Source organism: Sphaeramia orbicularis, chromosome 11 (genome assembly GCF_902148855.1).
Source record: "Sphaeramia orbicularis chromosome 11, fSphaOr1.1, whole genome shotgun sequence".
NCBI lineage: Eukaryota > Metazoa > Chordata > Actinopteri > Kurtiformes > Apogonidae > Sphaeramia > Sphaeramia orbicularis.
In genome coordinates, this window is record NC_043967.1 from 18,102,533 (window position 1) to 18,128,840 (window position 26,308).

Here is a 26,308-nt window from a genome sequence, read left to right on the forward strand (position 1 = left end):
TTGGCCATATGTACCAATATTTACTAAATGTCAAAAAAAACAGAAGTGTGTAATGTTGGATTTTCCATTAAATCACAAATGCGATGATTTGTTGATTTATTATCACGAGATGACACGAGAAGTCATTCCAAAAACACTGCAACGAACATAAAAATTATCTGTTGTTTTGAATCTAGAATGTTCGTTAACCCTCTGTCCCATTCTAAATTAAAAAATAATTTGGTTTCCTCATGTGTCCACAAATGCCACCAGGCTACCAATTATCGGCCCCATGAAAGGATAATCATTGTGGACCCTACAGAAATTGAGGGGATGGGTGAGGGGGTGTACATGGGGGTGTGGTCCGTAAACAACATCACTTACAATACCGTGAAAATGAAAATGAACATGCTTTCAACGTTCGCTTCCCGACTTCTACACCTCTCTTATACAGCAGATCTTCCACAAAATTTTCACAACTTCTAACCTATATCCACTGGGCCCCATCCACTACTCTATGGGCCCCCCACAAATACTGGGCCCCATGAATTTGTCATGTTTACCCTCCCTCCCCCATCAGCACCCCAGCATACCATGCTATGTTTGCTTTAAAACTCTTCTTCTTCACTTGTTGCAACATCTATCAACATCCGTTTTTTTTGTTCATGTGTGTTTTTCATGTGTGACTCTAGTTGCACAAAATGGTCTTTCCATTGCAGTTTTGCGCAATATACCAGTGTCACTACACCTGAAAAACCATCTCTTGCAAGTGCAAAAACTTTTCATCAAAAAACAAGAGTTTTGGCGAAATTGTCATTTTCCCATTAGGCAAATTTTTATGTGCAAGTTATATTTGCACAATTAGAAAGTCGATGGAAAAGCGACTACTATCATTTTCTGCAACATTGGTTCACCAGTAAAACTTACAGTTCGATAAATGACAGTGGTTGTAGATGCTTGTTTTATGTTCAGTAAATGGCATATTTTGCTGAAAAAGTCACTTTTTCTTCAGTTTTCTTCAGTTTTGATGTAATAACCTTCAAATTTACTCAGAGCTTTTACTTAATATCTATATGCTCAGCAAATTAACAATAGTAAAATACCTGATTTTCACTGATTTTCATTTGGGAAAGGTCAAACATAGGAAAAAATGAACAGGATGTATGTATTAGGATGGATAAAATGCAGACACTGAACTTCCCTATGGAGATAAGGAAGTGAGTTAATCTTAGTCTTTAAATAACCCTAACCCTAGAAGAGTTCTGAGTGTTAAACGGTAAAAAAAAAAAAAAAAAAAAAAGAATTTGTGTTTGCATCTGTCTCTGTCATCTAGACCCAGAGAGTGACAGTCGGTTGAACAAACACATTCAAAACATGGTTTCCTAAATCCTCAACACAGAAATCATCTCCAGGGTAAATCTTAGAAGAAGAAGGAAGGATGTAGAGTTAAACTGTTCTGTCTGGTGAAAAACCAGAGTGTCAGTTTTACACAGGAATACTGCAGGTAAAGCATGTTTCTGTCACTGGAGTCTGTGATCTTGAGTGAACAGAGGAAGAAAAGTCTGGAGGTAATGACAGGACCAGACCGAGGCGCTGAAACTGTGATGGCACTTTGCTTTATCTAATGTCTCAGATGTGCTCCTATGTGGCCACATGTTCATCTTGGTTGTTACTTTACACCTTATTCCTCTGTATCTTACAGGTGGGGGTCCTTTTCTACTCCTAAATATGCAATATGTAGAAAGAGACACATTTTAGAGCGGGGGTCTCAAACATGTGGCCCGGGGGCCAAATGCGGCCCACCAACAGTTCCAGTCTGAACCGTGTGATGAATTTCCAAAGTGCAAAAATTCCACAGATTCATTTTAGTTTAGATTCCACATACAGACCAATATGATCTCCAGTAAAATATCCTACAAAAAAATAATGACTCCATATTTTCTTCTCGGTTTAATGTGAAAAAAATATTTCATTACGTCTATAAATAATGACAACTTAAAATTTTTGTCTTTGTTTTAGTACAAAAAATAACATTAAATTATGAAAATATTTATATTTACAAACTATCCTGTAACAATAAAATGTGAATAACCTGAACAAATATGAACGCCCTGAAATGTCTAAAGAAAATTAAGCACAATTTTAACAATTTTCTGCCTTTTATTAAGCGTTTACTGTCTTTGTAGAACCGATCCGAATACACATGTATAAATGATAAGTTGAGGCATAATATTGTTAAAATTGCACTTATTTTTCTTAAGAAATTTCAGTTTTTTCAGGTTATTCACATCTTTTTTGTTTGCATAGTTTATAAAAGTAAGTATTTTCATAATTTAATGAGGGTTTTTTTGCACTAAAACGAAGACAAACATTTGGAGTTGTCATTATTTATAGGTTATTATGCTATTATTTTGCTGGTCCAGCCCAGTTGAGATCAAATTGGGCTGAATGTGACCCCTGAAAGAAAATGAGTTTGAGACCCCTGTTTTAGAGACTTCTGAAAGTTTTTTTTGGTTTTTTTTCAAGAAATAAACCAACAGTGTATTTACAGAGTAACTACATCTTAAGACATTTTCTAACCAGTCTCCACCTCAGACGGCCAGTGTGTGACCTGAGCCGCTTGGCTATTTGCATGCTAATGTCATTGTAGCTGAAAATGGAATTCGATAGCATCTGGCGTGGAGGATAATTCAGTTAAAATCTCCATGGTGAGGACAGAACTCTATTGAACTATCACGTTTTCATTTAATTAGATCTTGGCCTGTTTTGATTGGACTAAATATGCGTTGAGTGAAATCAGTCAGGAATTAAAACTGAAATGTGCTTCCTTCCTATAACTACACATGACATGTGGATTTTCTCAGATCTTCAAATCTGTTTAGTATCTAGTATAATGCTTGAATATCCAGAGTCAGTTACGTTATGATTTAGAATCCAAATTTAACACTATATTAACAAAATATGAAAATCGATCTGACCTAATACAGGGTGTCTGCAGGTATCAGCAAATCTAATTTAATGGTTTTTAATGACACTTTAAACAAATTTAAAGCCCATATCCAACTGCAGATACAGTTTTATATATATACTAGTCAACATTTGCTAGGGATCAGTTTTATATTTGCACAATAATTGATGTTGTATAATATTTTGGGTGACTTCATATATTATGTGTGTACTTTGGCTAGTCATGTAAAGAAAAATGGACCAAAAGGTAAAAAAACATACATTTTTATTTCACTTTCTGGCAAAAGGGTGATACAACCCTAGAAATTAGAGTTCACAACAATTACTCTTCCAATTTTGTTTTCACTGAAACCACTCAGAATGTTCTGAAACACATACAGTGTGATATCAATAATGTGTGTGGCCACCATCCGCATCTGCGGGCTGTACTCCACTGGGAAAGTAAATTTTCAAGTTTCCAGAATTACACCCCCGAATATAGCAAAGTTATAGTCCTGATCCCAAGCAAATGTTGACTAGTGTAGTTTTATGACAGTTCACCGCTGACATGCTTTAACCAGGTTCTGAATAGTTCCTCCTCCAATCACTTCTGCTGAAACTTGCATTTTCCCATTTTTCCTACATTTGCTAATATTCCTTACGCTCTTTCGCCACAGCATGAGCACGCTCACAGCACATTGTATTGCAAGAATCTGGTGTTGTGACTTTGTGTATCGGCCATAAACAATAGACGATTAAAGGGTTCCACCTGTCAATCATCACACTATACTTCTGATCAAAATTATTAAATGTTTATATAATCAAAATAAATTGTGAAGAACAATGCTTTTTTCCATCAAGTGTATTTAATTAAATGTCTCTGGACATTGAATGTAATACTTTTTAATGCCATTTAAGGTCTTAATTTTCACTAAATCTATTTAATTACTTTTAACGCTTTTTAATGACCTGCAGAAACCCTGTAATAAATACATTTTTACATTCCTGGAGAAGGTACAGTGCAGTTTGCCGTGACCTAGAAAGTTGTAGAATCAGCTTGGTTGAGAAATTGGCTGATGTGCCCATGTGCAAGGCACCTATCCAGGTGCTTGACACGGCAGCCCAGTGCTCCCATTCTGCAGTGTGTGTAGTGTGTTTCTGTATGTTTAGAAAGTCAATTTCAGTATGTGTTGCATGTAAACTATATACTGACAAATAGAATATCTTAATCTTAGAGACTTTTGTTTCAACCCATGAACTTTTGTGTCAGTTATCAAATGAACTTTTCTCTATATCTAACATTTCTTCAGAGATTTATCACCATTTATTATAATATTATCCTCTGTATTTTACAATTGATCAGCAAAAATCAGGTATTTTCTTGTATTTAATTTACTGGTCATATAGATGTTCATAAAAGCTCAGATTAAAGTTGAGGATTATTAAATCAAAAACAGAGAAAACTGCAGAAAAAGTGACTTTTTCAGAAAAAAACATATCATTAATTGAACATAAACCATGCATTTCCATCCACTGTCATTAAACAAACTCCATGGGATGTACTGGTGAGTCGATACTGTTGAAGATGACGATGTTTCCATGTTCACTACGGAGACTCTGAACGTCCAAAAGGGTCATATCTGATGACCATGAAAAGATGACAAACTCCATTTTACACTAATTATTTTCATGTGTTTATAGGATCCGTGGATCAACAGGTATTAAACATTTTAGATCAGTAGATGCTTTTGGTTGGTAATGGATGTTTGGGTCTTTATGGGTTGAGATAAGATATACTTTTCTGATCCCCCAAGAGGGAAATTCAAATGTGCAGCAGCACAAGACAATAAACATCAAATACAATAGAAAAACAAAGAGAAGATAAAAAATAAATAAATTAAACAAATTTGTTAGTGACTAAAGTTAAAGTGACTGAATAACATAAATAGTCATAATAACAATAAATAAAGTAACAAGTGTGCAGTAGGTGATACTGACAGATGCAGAAGTCTGTTCAGAACAGGATGTACTTTAGTCCAAGCTGCTGTTGTACACTCTGATGGCAGCTGGTACAAAGGAGCATCTGAACCGTTCAGTCCTGCACCTGGGTGGGATAATCCTCTGGCTGAATGAGCTGCCCATCAGCCACAGCTCATCATGCAGAGGGTGAGAAGGACTGTCAAGGATTGCACAAACTTTGTCCTTCAGACACCGTATAGAAACTATCCAGGTCCAGTCCCACCACAGAACGGGTTTTCCTCACCAGCATGTTGAGACTGTTGCCATCACCAGTTGCAATCAATCAATCAATCAACCAATCAATCAATCAATCAATCAATCAATTTATTTATATAGCACCAAATCATAGCAAAAGTTATCTCATGACACTTTACATATGGGTGCTCCTATGAAACTGGTTTCTAAAAACAGGACACATGGAGACATGACACATTCAGACCAGATGTAGACTAATGTTATGAAGCAAGTTTAGAAGCACTTTGGGTCTATTTTAAAAATAAATACTTACTGAGATAAAAGAGAAACTATTTTTCAGATAAAACATATTTATATTATTTTATATTATATTTAAGATAAAAATCTGTATGTAACACAGTCAAAAGGACACAAAAATTACACACCACTATTTTTTAAAATATCTCTTTATTTTCTCACAGGTACATTTTGGAATTGAACTAATTATGCAAGGCAGAGTGTTCCACAAAAATGATTGCTGTTGTAAAGTCATTTGTGATTTATATGTGTTTAAGTGGGCAGGTTCCGTATGTAACGCAAGTGGACATGATGGGTTACACACAAAACCTGGAATGAGACTGCCAATTCATGAAAAACCTGCATGTCTGGATTAGAAAAACCACTAGGATCATCAAATTTAACACAGTGCCTTTATTTATAGCGGCATATAAGACCATTTACTGCCATGTTTTCCAGATCAAATGCTCTGACACCGAAGTAGTTTTTCCTGTCCTAATTTTGGTCCTATTTTTGGCTCTAATATTTTATTAAAAATGCATTAATTTTGGGATGGCTCAGAACAAGAGTAGAATTTTTTTTTTGCATTTATCTGAGGTCATCATTAGGTACATCCTGGGGGGAAATATGTCTACATTTCTCTTTTATTATTGGGTCTAAAAAGCTGGTAAAGTGTCAAATACTAAAGTGAACCCAGTTTCATAGAAGCACCCACATAGAGCTGGTAGAAACCAGACTCTCAAGCCAATTTACAGAACCCAACAGAATCCTCCAGGAGCAAGCACTTGTAAGTCATTCATAAGACCACCCCACCAGCACAATACAGCAGAGAATAGTCCACTGGCCACCCTGGACTGGTAGCAGGTCTTGAGGAGCCCACTGCAGATACCAAACAACCTCAGTCTCCTCATGAAAAACATCCTGCTCTGGCCTTTCCTGTACAGTGCATCTGTATAGTTAGACCAGTCCAGTTTATTGTTGATGTGGACCCCAAGGTACTTGTCACAGTCCATGATCTCCACCTCCTCACCCTGGATGTTGACTGGGGCAGATTGACTCCAGTTCCTCCTGAAGCCCACCACTACCACCTCCTTGGTCTAGCTGATGTTGAACTGTAGGTGGTTCAGGGTGTAATTGTAGCGGTGAAGTTGCAGATTGCAATCAGCTTTAAACCCCAAGTGTCACCGTCTACTATGGTGGCCACCAGTGTTGGGAGTAACATGTTACAAAAGTAATGCATTACAGTAACAGATTACTTTTTGCTGTAAGGCATTACTAATCAATTTTCAGCAATATTTTACTCAGTATATGTTCAATAGCGCTTACGTTGCAACACACTTTTCACCCATAATTTAATTGCTCAAATGAAAAAACAAAACAAAACAGCAAGACCGCGAGACCTTAAGGAATCAAAAATGTGTCAGGAAAGTTCTATTTCCTGTTGGTGTTCAGCCAATGGGTGAAGACAACAGAAGACAGTCCATTGTCCACATGGACGTATGTTCATTACTAACCCTAACCCTGCTTTAAGAAGCTAGTTAGCATGATCCCTGTGATCAGCAATGACAAGGTAAGCTAACGTTTCTATGACTAGTTAGAATTCTGAATCAATTGTGGATTTATCTACCAGCATCCTCGGCACCGTGCCCCCTGTTTGAACAAGTCAGATGTTGAGTTCTGCTGTGCATGTGACATTTATGACAACAGTCTGTATGTAACTCAACAGTAATACAGGAGTCATGTAACACATTACAATTCTGAGACAGTAATATTGTAAGGTAAGGAATTACTTTGAAATAACAGTAATCTGTAATGTATTACAGTTTGGAAGTAACTTGCACAACACTGGTGGCCACTAAAGCACTAAACATATTCAAGATCGTTGTTAGAGCCAGTATTTTCATTTTGTACTTTTTTCTTTTTTTAATAAAACTGGGAAAAGAAAAATAATGTAACTATTATTAGCTCCTGGCAGACTCTATAAAGGTGACCCACTCACCCTGTAGATAGAAATGCTTCACTCTAGGGTAACAAAGCAACAGTGTCTGTTATTTTTGCATGTTTATACACTAACATATGTTATGAATATGAATATATTTGTGTAGGTAGCTCTGTGAGTAGTTCTAGGTCTGTCTCAGTTTCCTTTTGCTGGTGTGTGACTCACTGCAGTTCGCTTCAGTTTTATCTGTAGAGCCCTATATCACACACCAGATCTGTACAATACACATTAATCCTCTGTCCTTAGACCCTTGATACCACTGAGGACAATCCCCACGCCCACCCAACCCCACCAAAAAGAAAAAAAAGAAAAAACCTTTATCAAAAAAAGTGGAAACGCTGACATTTGGGTCTGTAGAAAGTCCCATAAATATAACATATTGGATCAATCAGTGAATCCGCGGGGAAATCCTGTTGTGTCACTGCAATTACTGAGGGTTCGATGAGTAATGGCAGGAAAACAGGCTGACAGATAGTTAGGCCTGCCTGTTACACAATGGCTTTGTGTTTGTTTGTGTGATCCCCAGAGGTTGGTCTTATGTTGAGGATGCTAACCCTGTTAAATCCTCTTTTGGGGAACCAGCACGCAGCTCGAGGTGGCACTTTTTTAAGGGCTAAAAGCAGCCCCCCCCCCACCCCCGCCACCCCCCCCCCCCCTTTGCTTGCCTTGCACCCCCAATCTGGTTACAGCCTCGGAGCCAACGAAGCGGAAGACAATGGAGAGCTGTGGATGAGGCTAAAGGCTGGTTCCAGTCGTGGCATCCGCCCGACTGAACTCATTTCAGGGATGATTTGCTTTGACTGATATGAGCTGCTTGGATTACTGTTGAGTCTCTTTGTTCCTGATTGAGGAAGGGGTCAAAACAGGCTCCTGAGAGCTTAGTGGGTCCATGTAACGTGCCTTTTGACAGATTAGAATTCAACACCAATGCTGTTGCTCATATGTGTGCTCAGCTTACTATTTCATTGCTGTGCTCAACTTCAGAGGAAACGCAGAGAAAGATCTGCTTCCTTTGACTGCACAAAGAAAATCCCCGTTGCGAGCGCCCGTTTCTCCTCCGTAGACAAATGAGACGAGTTGCTTTACAAGATGCTTGTTTTTGCATTCTGACTGCCTATTTTTCTTTTTTTGTCATGAACAAATTAACCTTTTTGCTGCACTCGTGTGACTTCATATTTCACAGTACAATGTTCCTGACTGTTCTGTTCATTTACCCCCACTGCACTGTTTCTGTTTTCCACAACTTCCCAACGTGATAATTGATTTCAGCCAACAATAGCAAACATTTAATTATGTTATTGCTGGTCTTGTTCTCTGTTCTCCGTCACTGCCACCTTGTTTTCCCCACTCTGTTTCCTATGATAACATTTGCATATTTAAATTGGATGTGCTTGGCTTGGCCCCAAACCCACCCAGACTGTGCACTCATAGCCCACTATCACCCCTCACCCCCCTACCATCAACCTCAACCCCACCCTTCTCCCCCCACTTCACACCTCCTCCAAATAAAGAGCCGGTGGGTATGTGTTAATCAGGGCAGGAAAATAACAAACACAAAGCAGACAGTACTGCAACGATCAAAGAGCAACTGCCCATTTTTAACCAGTATATATTCAATTAAACCCCTGCACTGAATAATACTGATGATTTAGATATTTGTGAGTACCATGTTAGATCTTGTTTTAACTAATGTTGGCCATAGGGTGTCTGCATCATTAGACTAGGATATATAAAGAAACATGTATGAGGTACTTTAAAGGTCTTACAATTATGATTGTAGATAAAAAGAATGAGCATCTTCCATGTGGACTAATTTATATGTATTTTGTTTTTTTTTTTATAAAATCCTTGCACACCCCTGAATGCCTTTATTCTGGTCCTCTGTGTACAACACAAACAACTGTTGAAATGGAGACAACTGATGTCAACAAATGAATACAAGCATAGCAAATGCAGATACATATCGGTTCCTCAGCTTCACACACATCCAGTAATTGGATGTGAAAGAACTGTTCATGTAGATGAGGAGGTGATGTGGTCAGGAACCATCCCAAAAGTGCTTCAGCTAGAGAACTAATAATGACTTGAAGGCTTTAGTCAGTAATGAATTCATAATGAATCCAAATCCTCTGAGAGGCTGCCACGGGAATATGGTCACTTGTTAAAATTATAAAAATAAGATTCAGCAACTGAAGAAAAATTTACAATCCTGGAACAGTTTGTTTTTTTTGTTTTTTTTCTCTCCATAGGCTTTTGTTTTTGTGTTTGGAATACAGGCATTGTCTCATTTCTTCTGGAACAGTAAGAACAATATACATAACAATGAACCCGCCTATGGAGAGTCCAAGTTGCCACATTCAATGGAGCTATATGTAGTATTTCTACTTTCAAGATTCAAGAGCTAAAGCTATCAGTGTGCAGACGTTATGCCAAAGAGACCAAAGCATTTGAATGTAAAGATATGCATTGAATACATTGGCACTGAGTGTCCAGTGGATTTATGTGACCACTAGAGGAGTAGGGAGTCACTCTGTTGGTCTCAAATGGTGAGTAAAACTAACGCCAAGAGTAGGGAGTGGAATCAATAAGAATTTGACGATTCCAATTCCATTATCAATTTTGCTTATCGATCATATTCCTTATTGATTTTATTATCGATTCTCCGTAGGTGAAGGAATAAAAGAGTACAAACAGGGTTTGTTTGCGTTAACTGTCTTTTAAATTTCCATCTCTGCACAGAAAATATAACATATACAGTATGCACAAGTAAAAGTAACAAATCAAACACATGACATTCCTGCAAATGAACTGCATGCTCTGTGGACAAATGTTTGAGCATATTGGAGGGATTTCCTCCTTTTGAAGAAATGGAAGCTTCGCAACTGTTACAAGTGGCCCTGGTGTCATCTTTACACGTGAAATATATCCATACTTCGGAGCGTTTCTGCCTCGACACCATGTTGGCTACGTTCTAAACCAAAACAATGCAGCATATGTGTGACGTCATCACACATGTGCAATGAGGGCAGAATCGATTAAGTTAAGGGGGCAGGCAAACGATTCCAAGGAATTGAGCTACTGGGAACCGGTTCTCAGTTCCCACCCCTTGTCAAGGGGCCTTTGACCAAAGTGTTAGAAAATGACCAAATGGAATGAGAACCACTAAGAAATAACTTTTAGAGTCAAAGAAAGTGACAAAGTGAAAAGCTCTGTTGTTGTTTTCACCACTAAGCACAGCTCTAAATTAAAAGAATGAAGTTTGATGCTGAAATCACTTAGTTGTTTTTTGTTTTTTTTGTTTTTTTATATATATATATATATATATATATATATATATATATATATATATATATATATATATATATATATATATATATGGGCAACTTTGATTATGGCGCTTATGAAGGTATAAAGTTATTATGTTACATTATTACCTTGGCTAACTTCACAGTTTGTTGATCCATGGTTCAGAAAAAAAATTGGGATGATTGTCTTAACATCTTTAGTGCTGCTTTTAACAACACAAAATGTACAGAAAATAGAGGTAATTTGTGGTTTTACTGTGACTGTTTTCTGTCTAAAAATAGACCTAAGCTAACAGAGCTGTAATATATATTATCAGCTATCAGTAACATATTGAAAGACTGGCTGTCAAAATAACTGGCTATAAGTTTGCGTTTGACGGAGAAAATCTGACAAATCCATTCAGTGAGTGATGACTCATTGGTGGTTTTGACAGTCCTATATGTGTTCTGGCACATGACTTCCATCTACTTTTAAGAGCTGGAAATGTTAGCACTACATAGAACCCCTTTAAAATGTCAATAACAGTTTAACACCTGACATGAATACATAAGATCACACACATATTCAAGGCTCAAGTAAATAAGAAAACTGTGTGTGTGTGTGTGTGTGTGTGTGTGTGTGTGTGTGTGTGTGTGTGTGTGTGTGTGTGTGTATGTGTGTGTGTGTGTGTGTGTAGGTGTGTGTGTGTGTGTGTCAGGAATGTTATACACAACTCCAAAGTGTTAAGCATATTCAGTAATGATAAGATATTCTAAGGTTTATCATGTACTGTGTTGTTTATATTTATGTTTGAGCAGCAAGTCATGACAATGTGAGTGCAGTGGGTCAGTGGGTTTATGATCACCCCCCTGAAGAATGGGTAGTGTTTCAATAAGATGAGACTGCACACAGTGTATGGATTAAAGATCATTGTGAGGACAGAAATCAAATTCTCTAAGTCGGTACAAAAGCATCAATATGATCTTTGTAATTCTGTTCAAATTACACTGAGTTTTATTAAAAGCAGCAGAAACCTTAATATTTCATAGTCTACAATATGATTCAACATATATCCAGTGTTGCCCATAGAGTTGGAATAATTGTGTTTTGGGACACATTTCTCTTTCTATTCCTATTTACACACATCTGTAATCACCTTTGACCAAGTGTAATGATTGCATATTGAGTCCCAGTATCAGCAAGAAATCACATTGTCACAATCTTTTCATGAGAAGATACGGGTGTAGATATTACCATTCAACACTGTTAAGGTTGATTTTCTGTAAATGTTATTTTTGACTGACAATGGTTCATAACATCAAATTATATGGTCGGATGAGTGGCCCTGGTAAAATCATCTCTGTCTTGTTCAGGTAGTCTTACATGTAGTCAGTGGTGTAGTGGTGCCTGGAGAAGTAGGTATAATCTCAATTTTTGGCTTTTTTTTTTTTTTTAAGTTGTCCAGAAAAATGTCTTTTTATTTTACAAACAGTGACATGTAAGACTACTCTATTTAGTTTACCCAAAAATCCATCAGTAGTATTTGCTCATTATTATAAAATTATCATGACTTGATCAGGAGCAGTTTGTAGATTTTACTGATCACACAAGCAGCTGCATAAACGGAAATCAGAATCAGAATTGCCTTTATTGTCATTTGACAGTACAAAGTACATCAAACGAAATTGAGTTCGATGATTAGGGATATTGGGCCGCTGCTCCTAACTGGTGCGCTACCACAGAACCCTTTTCTTTGAAAGAATTACAGTGAAGATAATGCAGCACATACATAAGACATAAGACATTATAAACACAGTACATGTGGTCACGTGATGGAACTTTTTCAATGGATTCGGTTGTGGGAGGGGGACAGGAAGAGAAGAAGAATGTTGTGAGGCAGAAGGAGATGGGGGTTGGGGTTTAAATGCTTGTATGTGGTGACTCCTTGAAAATCTGTTTGTGTATGAAAAATAAGAGACACAGACTACTGTATCAGTTCTTCCAGCCCTGTGTCTTGGCCTTGGATTGATGTTTTGACTGCAAAGGAACAGATTTGACAAGAGTGGCTCCAGCTGCTTTACCGGCTCCCAGGAGGAACAGAATTAAATGGGGAAAAATGATTTGATTTCTGCTTAATTTAGTTAGAACTTAATTTTTGTCATAACTGGGCCTCAGCATTACTCTTCACTTCAGAGCGGGTAGATCCACCTGCACAGTTCGTCCATTTTCCCTCAGTCCCATGATTTGCCGGAGCGCATCCACGGTCTGTCCAGTGATGTAATCCAACTTTTGTGTGAGTCCACAGAAATGTATTCAACATGAGGCAAATATAGGATAACATTTACCTTTCATAACGTTAGCCTTTCATAACGTTACCCAGTGGCTTGCACAGGTAGACACTAGGTGGTACTCTAGCACCTGCCCCTTGCAATCTGGACCAAGCAAGTGCCCTTTTGAAAGTTCTTTTTTTTTTAAGAGTGTTTGTGGTCCATGCCAACATGATCATCTATTAATACTGGACGATTAAAAGTGTGTAATAATGCCCCAATTATTCCCCCCGCCCCCTCCTCGGCACATGGCACAGCGCGTCTCCACAGACGTGACACGTTGCCCACACATACCGCCTCCCCTGCCCCAACAGACAGGTAACACACACAAATGAATCGAGTCGAGTGTTTGTTTGCTCCTTAAACCTAAACTCTCTGTTGTGAAGTAGCCAGTCTCATACATCACCACACAGCTCAGCATAAATTAGCCGACTGCCCACAATAAGCTAGCTTAACAAGCAAGACGCTAGCCCTAATCAATATGACCTGATGTGATGAGCACCACTAATGTCAGTAGTTTGTCATCACAGCATGTGAATCAATCAGTATATTTGAGCTGAATATTTAGTATTGTGTAGGTTTACATTTGGCTACATAATTAACACTAACAGTAATTTTATTTAAATGACAAAAAAAAGGGAAAAGAAGAAAAGTTGAAAAGTTGTAATGTAACCAAGGAGTCTTCTTCATACTGTTGGTCTCTTTTTATTCACCAATTGCAGCATAATGCTTAGAAAGGACAGGGTTAGGAGAGAAAAAGAAAGGGAGCTCCAGCCGGCAGCCCAGGGGAGCAGCTCTGTGTTCTAATGGATAAAATTATCCACCAGCAGCAAGGAGGGAGAGGAAGAAGAAGATGAGGATGAAAGGTCAGAGTTAAGACCTGAGTCATGTTAACTGTTTAGGGCCTTTTAACTCAGATTTTAAAGTTGAACTGTTCCATCTTAAAAGCTGTCCACATTTTATTTTTACAACAAAAAGTGGTTTTGCAATATTAAATCAGGCATGAAGCTATACAGTAGGATACAGTCAACTAATGAGGATTTTCATTCATCACAAGCACAGATACTGACTCATAATACTCCTCAAAGGTGCATTATCTGTACCAGATACTTGTTTCAGCTGAGTGTCTGGCTCATCCCTATTTATAAGCTAATTACATTATTTTGTACCAACCATAAGTTATTTCTATGTTCCAAGACTAACAGTAATCTTGTATTTACCTTAATAGGCTATTATTAAAACTTGAAAAAAAAAATAGGCTATTATTAAAGCTACTTTTATTCAATTCTAGGCAGCTACAACAGGGAAGCAGCTCATCCAGACATCCACAAAAATCAGAGTGAGGTCATCAGAATCTTTAAAGACATGGCACAGAGGAGGATTCTGCTTTAGAGAGTGGTAACGTTGCACTCTACACTCCTCAATTCAAAATGAGACGTTGTACACTTCTTTTGTCCTGTTGGGGGTAAAAAACACAGTTTTCTTATTTTGCAACCAATAGATCTATCGTTGTAGCTGCCTAATTTGCAAAAAACTTAAAAGTGTGTTTATTCCAGAGAAATAAAACAGAGATTGACTGATCACAAAGTGCCCTTATTTTTCAATGAGCACCTGCCCCCCCAACATGTCTGTGCACGCCACTGACGTTAGCCTACTCACATAGTTGAACTATTGGTGACAAAATCTCTTCTCCTCTAAATGTGCAGTCATATGGCCGGTAGTTTAACAGTGACTCATTCTGAAACCACCTTAAAACTTATCTCAGAATTATGTATTCCATGAAAGTAGGTTCTCTCAATATGTGTCACTCACTTGAAATACGTTTATTCTGCCTTTCTCATTCGCATTTCCAATAATCGTGCATCTTTCAACAAGACGTGCAATGACCTGTCAGTCAACTGGGGTGACACCGGCACCTGAGGTGTCCAGTCAGGTTCCAGAGGTGGCCAGTGCTAGTTAGCAATATTTTCCTCGGCATGACCCGCCCTACTCTACCTCTGATTGGCTCATCAGTCCTCATGCCTAAAGTTAACCAATCTAATCAGTGAAGGCAGTGAGTACTAGCCAATTAGAGGCAGAGTAGGGCGGGTCATGGCTTCACCATCCTAGGGGAAAAAATGGGCAATTTGGTTCAGATACTACTGAATGGTGCACATCAGGGGGATTTAGAAGTGAGTATATGCAATGCTGACTGAAAAATATGTAGGTGTACTCCATATATCGCCATATACCCTGGACGTGTAGTAGCCAAGCATCAGCTCAGATTTCAGCCAAAAGTTCGCCTGTCCTAGACCAGGATAGTTTTGTTTCATGACCAGTCAGAGTAGCTCAGTTTGAACTGTTGAACTTGCTTCATAAACCTAAGAAAACTGAGAATGAGTCATACAAACTCTACTAAGCTTGGCTACTTTGGAAAAGTTGCTTCAATGAGCAGACCTCTTATCTATAAAAGTACTTTTCAGATACAAGGACAGGATGGCTTTAGATTGGAAAGTCCACATGAGAATGCACAGCTTATCCTGCCCTTGAAAACACACTGATCTTCAACTCTTTTTAAGTGTAAAATCAGATCCAATAAATATGAAATCTGCTGAAAGTATATACAGATATTCCACACATTTCAGGTGCTTTCTTCAAACAAGGTGCTACCTGTGGTCAGATACTTCCTTATGAACAAAAGCCTGTGCAGTTTTAGATGAAATTAATTGGTTTCAAAGGCCATAAAGGGCTCACTTAATTTTCATCATGATGTTCCATAGCAACATCAAAAGGTACAGTATCCAGCAGCAAACTCAAGAGTATTCTCAGAGTTAGTGAGTAGAGCTATAGCCAGGGAAAAGGAACTCCACAGGGAGCTGTCCTAGGAACTATAGGAGGGAATTTTTAATAGTATTCACTGTACTTCCATCAATGCCAGAATCCCATTAATTCAATTCAAAGTAGTGCCTGGAACTTACTATTCCAATGGTAGATTTTCTTCCATTTTGCCAGAGATATTTTGCCAATGTGAGAAATACCAACAGGAAACAGGTACACTCAGCTTTAGTCTTGTCTAAAATTGGCTTTCTAATTGCTTTCCTGTTGAAATCCTTCAAAAACCAATTTTTCCAGATTCCTTTTGAGAATTTTCTGGCCTAAATTTCAGCCCACTCCTCAGTAAATAACTACAAGGTATGAACCAATTTAGCTGCTTGGCACAACACCTAATTTTGTAGAATTGGATGACAGAAATATCCCCAAGTTCAATGTATGACTCAAATATATGGTGCTCCAACTGTGAGGATTACATTTCTCTTAAGATTTGACAATGCCTTCTTGAGAGACAAAAAGCAATTTTTAGGGCTTCAGTTACAGCTTCACAACCTATGATGAACCTGTTGAAACCCAATGAGGACATAAATGGATCACTGTTGCCCCTACAATTGTTTAACTTACAATCAATCTTTGCCTCAGGATTAACCTACACTCACCATAGACTCATTTATCTGGTCAAAATGCACAAAACACTCAGTCATGTTCAAAACCAACAGGAAGTCCACCACTTTTACAATACTGTTCAATTTGGACCCTCATTAATTCACTAAATGTACATACAGAGTGATATACTGTTTCTCTCTCACCTTGTTAAATGCTTTGCATTTAAAAAAAAAAAAAAAAAAGGAATAAAAAATAAAAAATAGGTAAAATAGACAAACAATAGGAATAAACAAAGTGTACATTTTCAGTCAATTAACAGTAGTTTATAACAAACTTCTCCTACAGGCTTTGGTGCATCTTGACCTGATACATCTAAGCAAAAAGCTGTTCACAACCAATATATTTCAACACAATATGAAGCAATTTCCACTACAGAACACTTTTTTTAATACCTAGAAAAACTACTAAACTTGAGTCCATTTTTGGTTATAAAACAATCTTTTAGTGAAATGGTTGCAAACAACTTCTTGTATATATTCATCCAAACTATATTATAAAAGCCAAGTGGCCTCTGTGCGTGTGTGTGTGTGTGTGTGTGCATGTGTGTGTGTGTGTGTGTATGTGTGTGTGTGTGTGTGTGTGTCCGGGGATTCACACAAAATCTGTACAGAGCTGTCTGCTGCAGTTTGGCACACTTAGATATTTTTGGTCAAGGACCAGACTAGCAAAAATGGCAAATTGATAGGACCAACAGTTTTAGGAAATATTAGTAATTCTGGAATACAATAACCTTACAATAATCTTGCTATGGCCAGAATGCTTTGGCGGTGACTGCTGGACAAATACACTACAGCATGCACAAATACACAACAGCATAAAAACTACCACATCTAGAACCCGTGGATCCTCATGGGTCAACGTGATAGTATGTTTTATTCTTTAATGCACAAGGACTGACAAGAGTTCAAAGAATTTGAGAGAATTTGTTTTGCTGCAGTTTGACAGACTAACATTTTCATAGTGGAGCTCATCAGGTTAGATCCTGCTTTGAGAGCAGAGGATCAATAAGTATTATTAGGTGTTTGAGGGAAGGTTCTACAAAAAATCCAACCCTCTTTGGTAAAACATGTTAATTGAAGTCCCTCACAAACAAAAGAAATCTGTTGCTTTGGTTATCATTTGTAAAGATGATGAATAACAACAAAACTGGAAATGGAACAGTTGAAATGGATGGTCGATGTATGCTTAGGAAACTGAAAGTGAAATTATTGCACACTGCTCGCACTCAGAGAGAGAGAGAGAGAGAGAGAGAGAGAGAGAGAGAGAGAGAGAGAGAGAGAGAGAGAGAGAGAGAGAGAGAGAGAGAGAGAGAGAGAGAGAGAGAGAGAGAGAGAGAGAGAGAGAGAGAGAGAGAGAGAGAGAGAGAGAGAGAGAGAGAGAGATTTTGATGAACAAAATCAAATCTATAGTGAGCACTTTGCCTCCTGTTGCAACATCAAGTGTTGATTTTGGTCACAGATAAATTATTTTTACTTAGCTAAACTATCCATCCATCCATCCATCCATCCATCCATTATACATATATTTGTCCTCACCAAGATGTGAGTGCAGGGTAATGACCTCCACCACAAAAACTTTAATGATATAACTTGTTGTTTGAATGTACTATTTCAGGCCTATTTACATGAATTGGATGCATATTAAATTTCCATTCAGAGTAAACATGATGCATTTGCCAAACAAATACTAATTGGAAGAAAGAATCTGGCTGTCATGATTTTCAAACTAATTAAATCTACTGATGATACATACAGTATAAAGTCCTTTTATACATTTAGAAGTACTGTTTATACAATTCTCAGTGTTGTTAGTGTACAGATACACATGTTCTTCAGCCATTTCCCATTAACCAACCTCAGCTTTTTTCTTTATCAATGATGAATTCTATTCTTGTCGAGTGATGACCAGTAATCAGAGAAGCGTCCTCCTGTCATTTAGCCTCATGTTATGGCAGCAGCCTGAGTTATGATGATGTTCGACTAATGGAGACAGTAATAAGTCTTTTATGTGCTTCCATCAGCCTTTAAGTGCTTGGTGAATTTTATTACATGCCTCCATGTGATCTGTTCAGTTACTTACAGAGCGTACATCGCTGAAAAGCTGAGTGTTTGAAACAATGAAATAATGGTATAATGTGTTGTGCTGGATTTGCATTAGCAGTTATATGTTCATGCTATTGCTGCGTGTACCTCTGGTCTGTATTCGTCCTCCTCTGCTTAGGTCTGTTCTACTTAAGCAGCATTACTATTCATATTCTCCTCCCTCTCACTTTTCCACATATATCCTTCTCTGCTCTGGACGGCCTCCATCTCTCTCTCTCTCTCTCTCTCTCTCTCTCTCTCTCTCTCTCTCTCTCTCTCTCTCTCTCTCTCTCTCTCTCTCTCTCTCTCTCTGTTCTTTCTTTGCCCTCCTCCTCACCATCTCACCTCATGTGTCTCTATGGAGACCTATAATCTCTCCTTCCTTATCGGTTAACTGTGCTCATAGCTCCTGTACATCACTGACAAGTCATTTCTTTTTAATGAGGAATTGAAGGCTTTCTAAAGGAAGGTAATAGCTCAGACCCCCAGTATTTACAACATATTCAATAAATTATGTTCAACCCACCATAATTTATAGTATTGGTAGAGTAATGCATTTGTCAATAGTTACTTTTCCATTGGACATCTGCGCAAAACTTTACCGATATTTACTAAATGTCAAAAAAACAGCAATGCGTAATGTCATTTTTTCCATTAAATCACAGATGCAATGATTTGTTTATTTATTACCGCAAGATGACATAAGAAGTCATTCCATAAACATGGTGACAAACATAAATATGGTGTTGATTTACAGATATATTCATTATTATTATTATATATTACCCCTCTATCCCGTACGTAATTAAAAAATGATTGGGTTTCCTGGTGTGTCCACACATACTGCAACATGTTTCTTCTTCTTCTTCGCTTGTGGTAACGTCCGTCAACATTCGGTTTTTTAATTCACCTGACTCTAGTTGTGAAAAAAGTCTTTTCATTGCAGTTTTGCGTGATATACCATTTGTGCTATGCCTAACAAACCATCTCTTGCCTGAGCAAAAACTTTTAATCGAAAAATGAGGCTTTTGGTGAAATTGTCATTTTTCCATTAGGTAAATTTTTATGCGCAAGTTATATTTGCGCAATTTGAGGGTCAATGGAAAAGAGACTGAGTGCACTTAAATAAATAGTATCAAATGGTGACACAAATTCATTTTACGTTTGTCCAAATTAAGTAAAGACATTACACAACACGACTCCTTTAAGTCAGATTTACTCAAATAATTTCATTGTGGCAAAGGAAAAAAAGAAAAATCTTTTTTTTTTTTAATTTTATTTTTTTACACATTATAATCAAACAACCATATTATTTACTTTATAGTGTTGTTTTTGTACAGACAGACATGCAGTAATGACAGTGGAAGGTTTTAGTATTTATGTCATATTTTGTAAAGTAACTATTAAAAAACAGTTTAATTGGGAAGGACAAACATAGAATTAACAAATGTACTATTACTACTTCTATACTAGTACCACCGCTACTCCTACTAACACTGTTACTACTACTACTACTACTACTACTACCACTACTACTACAACAACTACCACCTCTATTACTACAACCACTACTACTACCACTACTACTACTACTACTACTACTACTACTACTACTACTACTACTACTACTACTACTACTACTACTACTACTACTACTACTACTACTACTACTATTACTACTACTATTACTACTACTACTACTACTACTACTACTACTACTACTACTACAACCACTACTACTACTACTACTACTACAACCACTACTACTACTACTACTACTACTACTACTACTACTACTACTACTACAACCACTACTACTATTACTACTACTACTACTACTACTACTTCTACTACTACTACAACCACTACTACTACTACTACTACTACTACTACTACTACTACAACCACTACTACTATTACTACTACTACTACTACTACTACTACTACTACTACTACAACCACTACTACTACTACTACTACTACAACCACTACTACTACTACTACTACTACAGCCACTACTACTTTAACTACTACTACTACTACTTCTACTACTACTACTACTACAACCACTACTACTACTACAGCCACTACTACTACTACAGCCACTACTACTACCACTACTACTACTACTACTACTACAACCACTACTACTACAACCACTACTACTACTACTACTACTACTACAACCACTACTACTACTACTACTACTACAGCCACTACTACTATTACTACTACTACTACTACTACTACAACCACTACTACTACTACTACTACTACAGCCACTACTACTATTACTACTACCACTACTATTACTACAACCACTACTACTACAACCACTACTACTATTACTACTACTACTACTACTACAACCACTACTACTACTACTACTACTACTACTACAACCACTACTACTACTACTACTACTACTACTACTACTATACTACTACAATCACTACTACTACTACTACTACTACTACTACAATCACTACTACTACTACTACTACAATCACTACTACTACAATCACTACTACTACTACTACAATCACTACTACTACTACTACTACTACTACTACTACTACTACTACTACAACAACTATTACTACTACTACCACTAATGCTAGTACTACTACTACTACTACTACTTTTATTACTAAAACCACTAATACTAGTACTACTACTGCTACTACTACAACCACTGCGATTACTACTATTTCTATTACCACTACCACTACTACTACAACCACTACTCCTACAACTACAACTTCTATTACTACTACCACTGATACTATTACTACTAAATGATGTGTGCAAATGTACTTTTTCATGGTGATGTTCACTTTGGTTTGGTCAGACCCAGGAGTGAACAGGGTCCACCATATTTCACTCCTGCTTTCTACAGTACCGCAGAACAGACTTGAACATTTTTTGGTTTATATCAAGTAAAGACCTGCCTCACCATCATGTACTGGTTTTAAATGTGATCCAAAGTTATTATAAAAAGACCCACAAATACTGGCCTTAATCAGGGACTGTCTGCATTTTACAGCCACCATAGGTGAGTGTGGAGTTACTTGCAACTTCACCACTAGATGACACTAAATATCATACACTGGTCCTTTAAGTATCTGTGTTACCAGTGATATACTACCCAGAATGTTTATTTATCCAATGAAGTACTGATATTTTTTCCCAATTCTAAACAAGTTTTGTCATTTATTTGCAAGAAAATAATAACTGGACAGAGATACAGTAAATACAGTATTTTCAGACCTTGACGAATGCAAAGACAATATGATTATATTGATTTTTACTCCTTTCAAAACCACACAAGGACCCAATAGTGGTGTTCTGTTTTTCCTTTTGTTTTTTTTAGTCAGGCGAGTTCAAAAATCAATCTGTGGAATAACTCAGCTTTGATGTGTCTTGGCATGCGCTCCAGTCTTAAACTTTGCTGTTGGCTGCTTTATGCCACGCCTGGTGCAAAAATATAAGCAGCTCAGTTTTGGCTTCTGACCATCTATCTTCCTCTGGATCTCAATCTGGTTTTCAATGGGGTTCAGATCTGGAAAATTGGAATGGTACTGTAATTTTTCTTCCAGAGCTGGGGTGGAATATAATAATAATAATAATAAAAAAAAATCACATTTGCTCAGATATATTCAGTTTCTTTGCTTAATATTTCGATTTGGGAAACATTGTAATCATTTTTATTGTCATCTATTCCATCCGGTTATGTATTAGATAGCGTTGTCCATCTGCTCCCCCTGTGGTTTGGTACCTGCTCTTTCACCTCACATCACCACTATCTGTTTGCCATCCTAAGTGTGAGTAGAAACTATAATCCCACCCAACAGATTCCCACTAATCAGGGTCTGATTCAAGCTCCTTAGAGCCCTGATAAGCCTTCCTTTAGCCCTGGTCTTACTCCAGCTCACTTTCCCTCAGCACCAGCTTCTTCCTCGAGATGCCCCAGTGACCTCGGTGACCACTTGGCCGCACCGGACTAGTCTGTCCTACCTCATGTGCTCCTGGTCTTGAATGTCAAAGGGGATAGTGAGGAGTGAGTAGAAGCCACAAATCCAGACGGCAGCACAGAGGATCATTAAATCCCTGATGAGGGTATTATTCCACCAGCCTCACTGTCTGGGAAAAATAATACAACTCACTGAAAATGAGATTTATTACACACATATTTTTTTATTGCCTAAATTTTATACTAAATAAATGATTTTCTCTGAGTGAAACCAACAGGGTTGTATCTTCTTCTCCTCCTTATAGAATCAAAGTAGAACATCTATACTCCATACATGTTTAAGAGTAAATAGACCATGAATACAGAAGCCACAAGAAATGGTAGTTTCTTACTAATAACTGGCCTGAGGCATGAGTAAACAAAGCAGCTGCTTGGAATTGTGGGCACCATCCTCCCACCCAAAGTACACAAACAAAAAGAAAAACATTGACATTTATAATGCCACTGCTTTGTAAACCAATGCCATTCTCTTTTCTTCATTATTAATCTAGATAACAAAAAGGCTTCATTGTTTTACCTATGGTTTATTTAAAGGACAAAACTGTGTATTAAAACTAGCTGGGTATTACCAGACTAATTCATAACTGAGAATTAGTCTGGGGCCTCTCATTTCATTTTTAATTTCCAAGGTTTATTATCAACTGCCATGGGCCTCTGGATGCAACTGGAACGGAGCAATGACACATGGGACTTTGAATCAGCTGGTAAAGTAAATTCACCAAATCCTGTTGGAAATACAGTTTTATTTTCACGACAGAGTGCAGTTTATTCGTTTTCATTGACAGTACTCCCAGTGAATGTTGTCCATCAGATTAGATTTGACTATTGAAAACAAGATTTGTTTATTTTTCATTTCTTTTTTTTTTTTTTCTTTTTTTTTTTTTTTTTTGATATGGTGATCATTTTGACCACACTAAATGCAACAAAATCATACGACCACATTTTTTTTCTGCAATGAGCATAAGGAAAAAATAATTAATAAGGGATAACTGATCAAACCTGTGTGTCCTTGTGACACACCTGAGGGGCTCATAGACAGTACTGTTAATGATAATAATAATAATAATAATAATAATAATATATTTTATTTATAACATGCTTTTCATACAGTGAATCTCAGAGTGCTACAATAGAAAAGGACAGCTCCCCCCAAAAAACATAAACATCAACAATTATAAGTCTTTTTAATAGGCATGTTTTCAGTCTAGTTTTGTCCATCTACAGCAGAGGTCACCAACCCTGGTCCTCGAGCTCTATTATCTTGCATGTTTTAGATGTATCCCTCTTCCAACACACCTGATTCAAATTATAAGCCTATCCTCAACCTCTGCAGAATCCTGATAACGACTGTCAGGTGTGCTGGAAGAGGGAAACATCTAAAACATGCAGGATAGTAGATCTGGAGGACCAAGGCTGATGACCCCTGATCTACAGAAACAAGAAAACACAGCTTGCACCATAGCAGGTCCACCACAGTCTTCATGTTGCATTCAGGGGTTCCTCCTAAGGTAGGTTTCATTGGCTTTCCTTGATGGACAGACGCCAGTGCTGCTTGGACAGTAACCACAAGTGGCAGCCCGCCATCGCATCATCCCATATTCGATAAAGGGTTTATGATATGTTAGTACAATCCGGTCCAAGTGGAAATCAGTGTAAATATTAGCAGTGCCAATGGATGTCAGGAAGATTTGTCTGGTTTATAGGTTACATGAAAAAGAATTCACTACTGATACAGGGGTTATTTTCTTTTGTTCAGACAGCCGAAACATGTCAGGTATGAGAACATCACTCTACTACTACTTTGTCTGAACAAAAGAAAATAACCCCTGTATCATTAAGATAAGAAGACAAAATGAAAATTCTTGAACTATTAATTCACTATTACTCTTTTAAAAAGTTCATAACCAAACATTGTAACAAAGAGCTTAAAAAAGGAAAGGAAAAGAAAATTAATCCTGCAGCATCTGATTTCAGACTCATGGAGCTCTGAAGATTATGCACCTCAACAAATGTGTCACCTTTGATATTCAGCACCAATTAGCGAGCTGAGTTTGGAGATCTGAGGCATCACTAGTGGTTTTTCCATTGGACATCTGCGCAAAACTTTACAAATATTTACTAAATGTCAAAAAAACAGAAGTGCATATTGTCAGGTTTTCCATTAAATCACAAATGTGATGATTTGTTTATTTATTATCGCAAGATGACATGAGAAGTCATTCCATAAACATGGCAATGAATGTAAATATGGTGTTGATTTACAGATATATTCATTATTATTATATATTACCCCTCTATCTTATACTAAATTAAAAAATGATTGGGTTTCCTGGTGTGTCCACACATACCGACACAAGTTTCTTCTTCTTCTTCACTTGTTGTAACGTCCATCAACATCTGTTTTTTTAATTCACCTGACTCTAGTTGCGAAAAAAGGTCTTTCCATTGCAATTTTGCATGATATACCATTTACACCTGAAAAAAAACCTCTTGCCAGCGCAAAATCTTTTATTCAAAAAATGAGACTTTTAGCAAAATTGTCATTTTTCCATAAGTTATATTTGTGCAATTTGAGGGTCAATGGAAAAGCGACTGCTGTGACTTGTAGGTAAGATATGACCATTCCATAGAGGGCCGTAAAATACCTGTTTATTGCTGATTGTGTTGTATTTTTTCTACAATGGTGTAAGTCTATGAACGACCCAAAAAAAAGGTCTGAATCTTACAGCATTTTGCACCGTGTCAGCCATGAAACTGAACTAACTGAAGCCTCACACCATCTGGGGAGTTTGAGGGAGTGCTCAGCGTGGCCAGTGCTGGGTTAATTTGTACTGGGGTCCACAGTGAGCGGTGGGTAAAATGTGTTTTTATTAAGCTAATGGCTGTGAAATGACTGGAGGAACCTGCAGGGCCTGGGGAGGTGCCATCATGCAAATCACTGATTACATACAGAAGGATGGGAAAATGTGTAATTTAGGTTCACATAAATACATGTTTATATTTACAAGATGTAATCTGTCATTCATGAGCCTTTCCTGATGCTTTCAACTATATGTCAATGTTCTACTCCAATGAAATGCAGTGAAGCAGAACCAGATTTGTGTCCAGTGTAACGCCATATCAGAATCAACTGTCTTTCACACACTTGAGTTTCTTTATCTGGTGTCGAATTGTGTTATGTACATTAAAATTTTAGAACTATGTTTGGTCTAAAAGGTGTAACTTTATAGGTAAATCACAAGTTCTGTTAAAAACAAACAAACAAACAAACAGAGGCTGAACTCAAAATGGTAATTCAATAGAGCGAGGGACAGAAGAGGGTTTATTCGATCCATCCATGCATGTACAGGGTGGGGAAGCAAAATTTACAATATTTTGAGGCAGGGATTGAAAGACAGTGTATGACCAATTAGTTTATTGAAAGTCATGAGAATTTATTTGCCACAAGAAAATTGACATCATAGAAAATGTTTTTATTCTATGTGTCCTCCTTCTTTCTCAATAACTGCCTTCACACGCTTCCTGAAACTTGCGCAAGTGTTCCTCAAATATTCGGGTGACAACTTCTCCCATTCTTCTTTAATAGTATCTTCCAGACTTTCTCGTAATAGTTTTGCTCATAGTCATTCTCTTCTTTACATTATAAACAGTCTTTATGGACACTCCAACTATTTTTGAAATCTCCTTTGGT

The 26,308-nt window shown here is 37.4% G+C and overlaps 1 long non-coding RNA gene across 1 annotated transcript; it reads right to left on the reverse strand.

Moving 5' to 3' along the window:
- Positions 1-378: 378 nt before the first annotated feature.
- Positions 379-24,454, reverse strand: LOC115428566 (uncharacterized). The gene is made up of 3 exons (XR_003936646.1): positions 24,385-24,454; positions 7,642-7,648; positions 379-390 (listed from the first exon to the last, which is right to left on the reverse strand). It is a non-coding gene; the product is annotated as an uncharacterized LOC115428566 (long non-coding RNA).
- Positions 24,455-26,308: the final 1,854 nt, after the last annotated feature.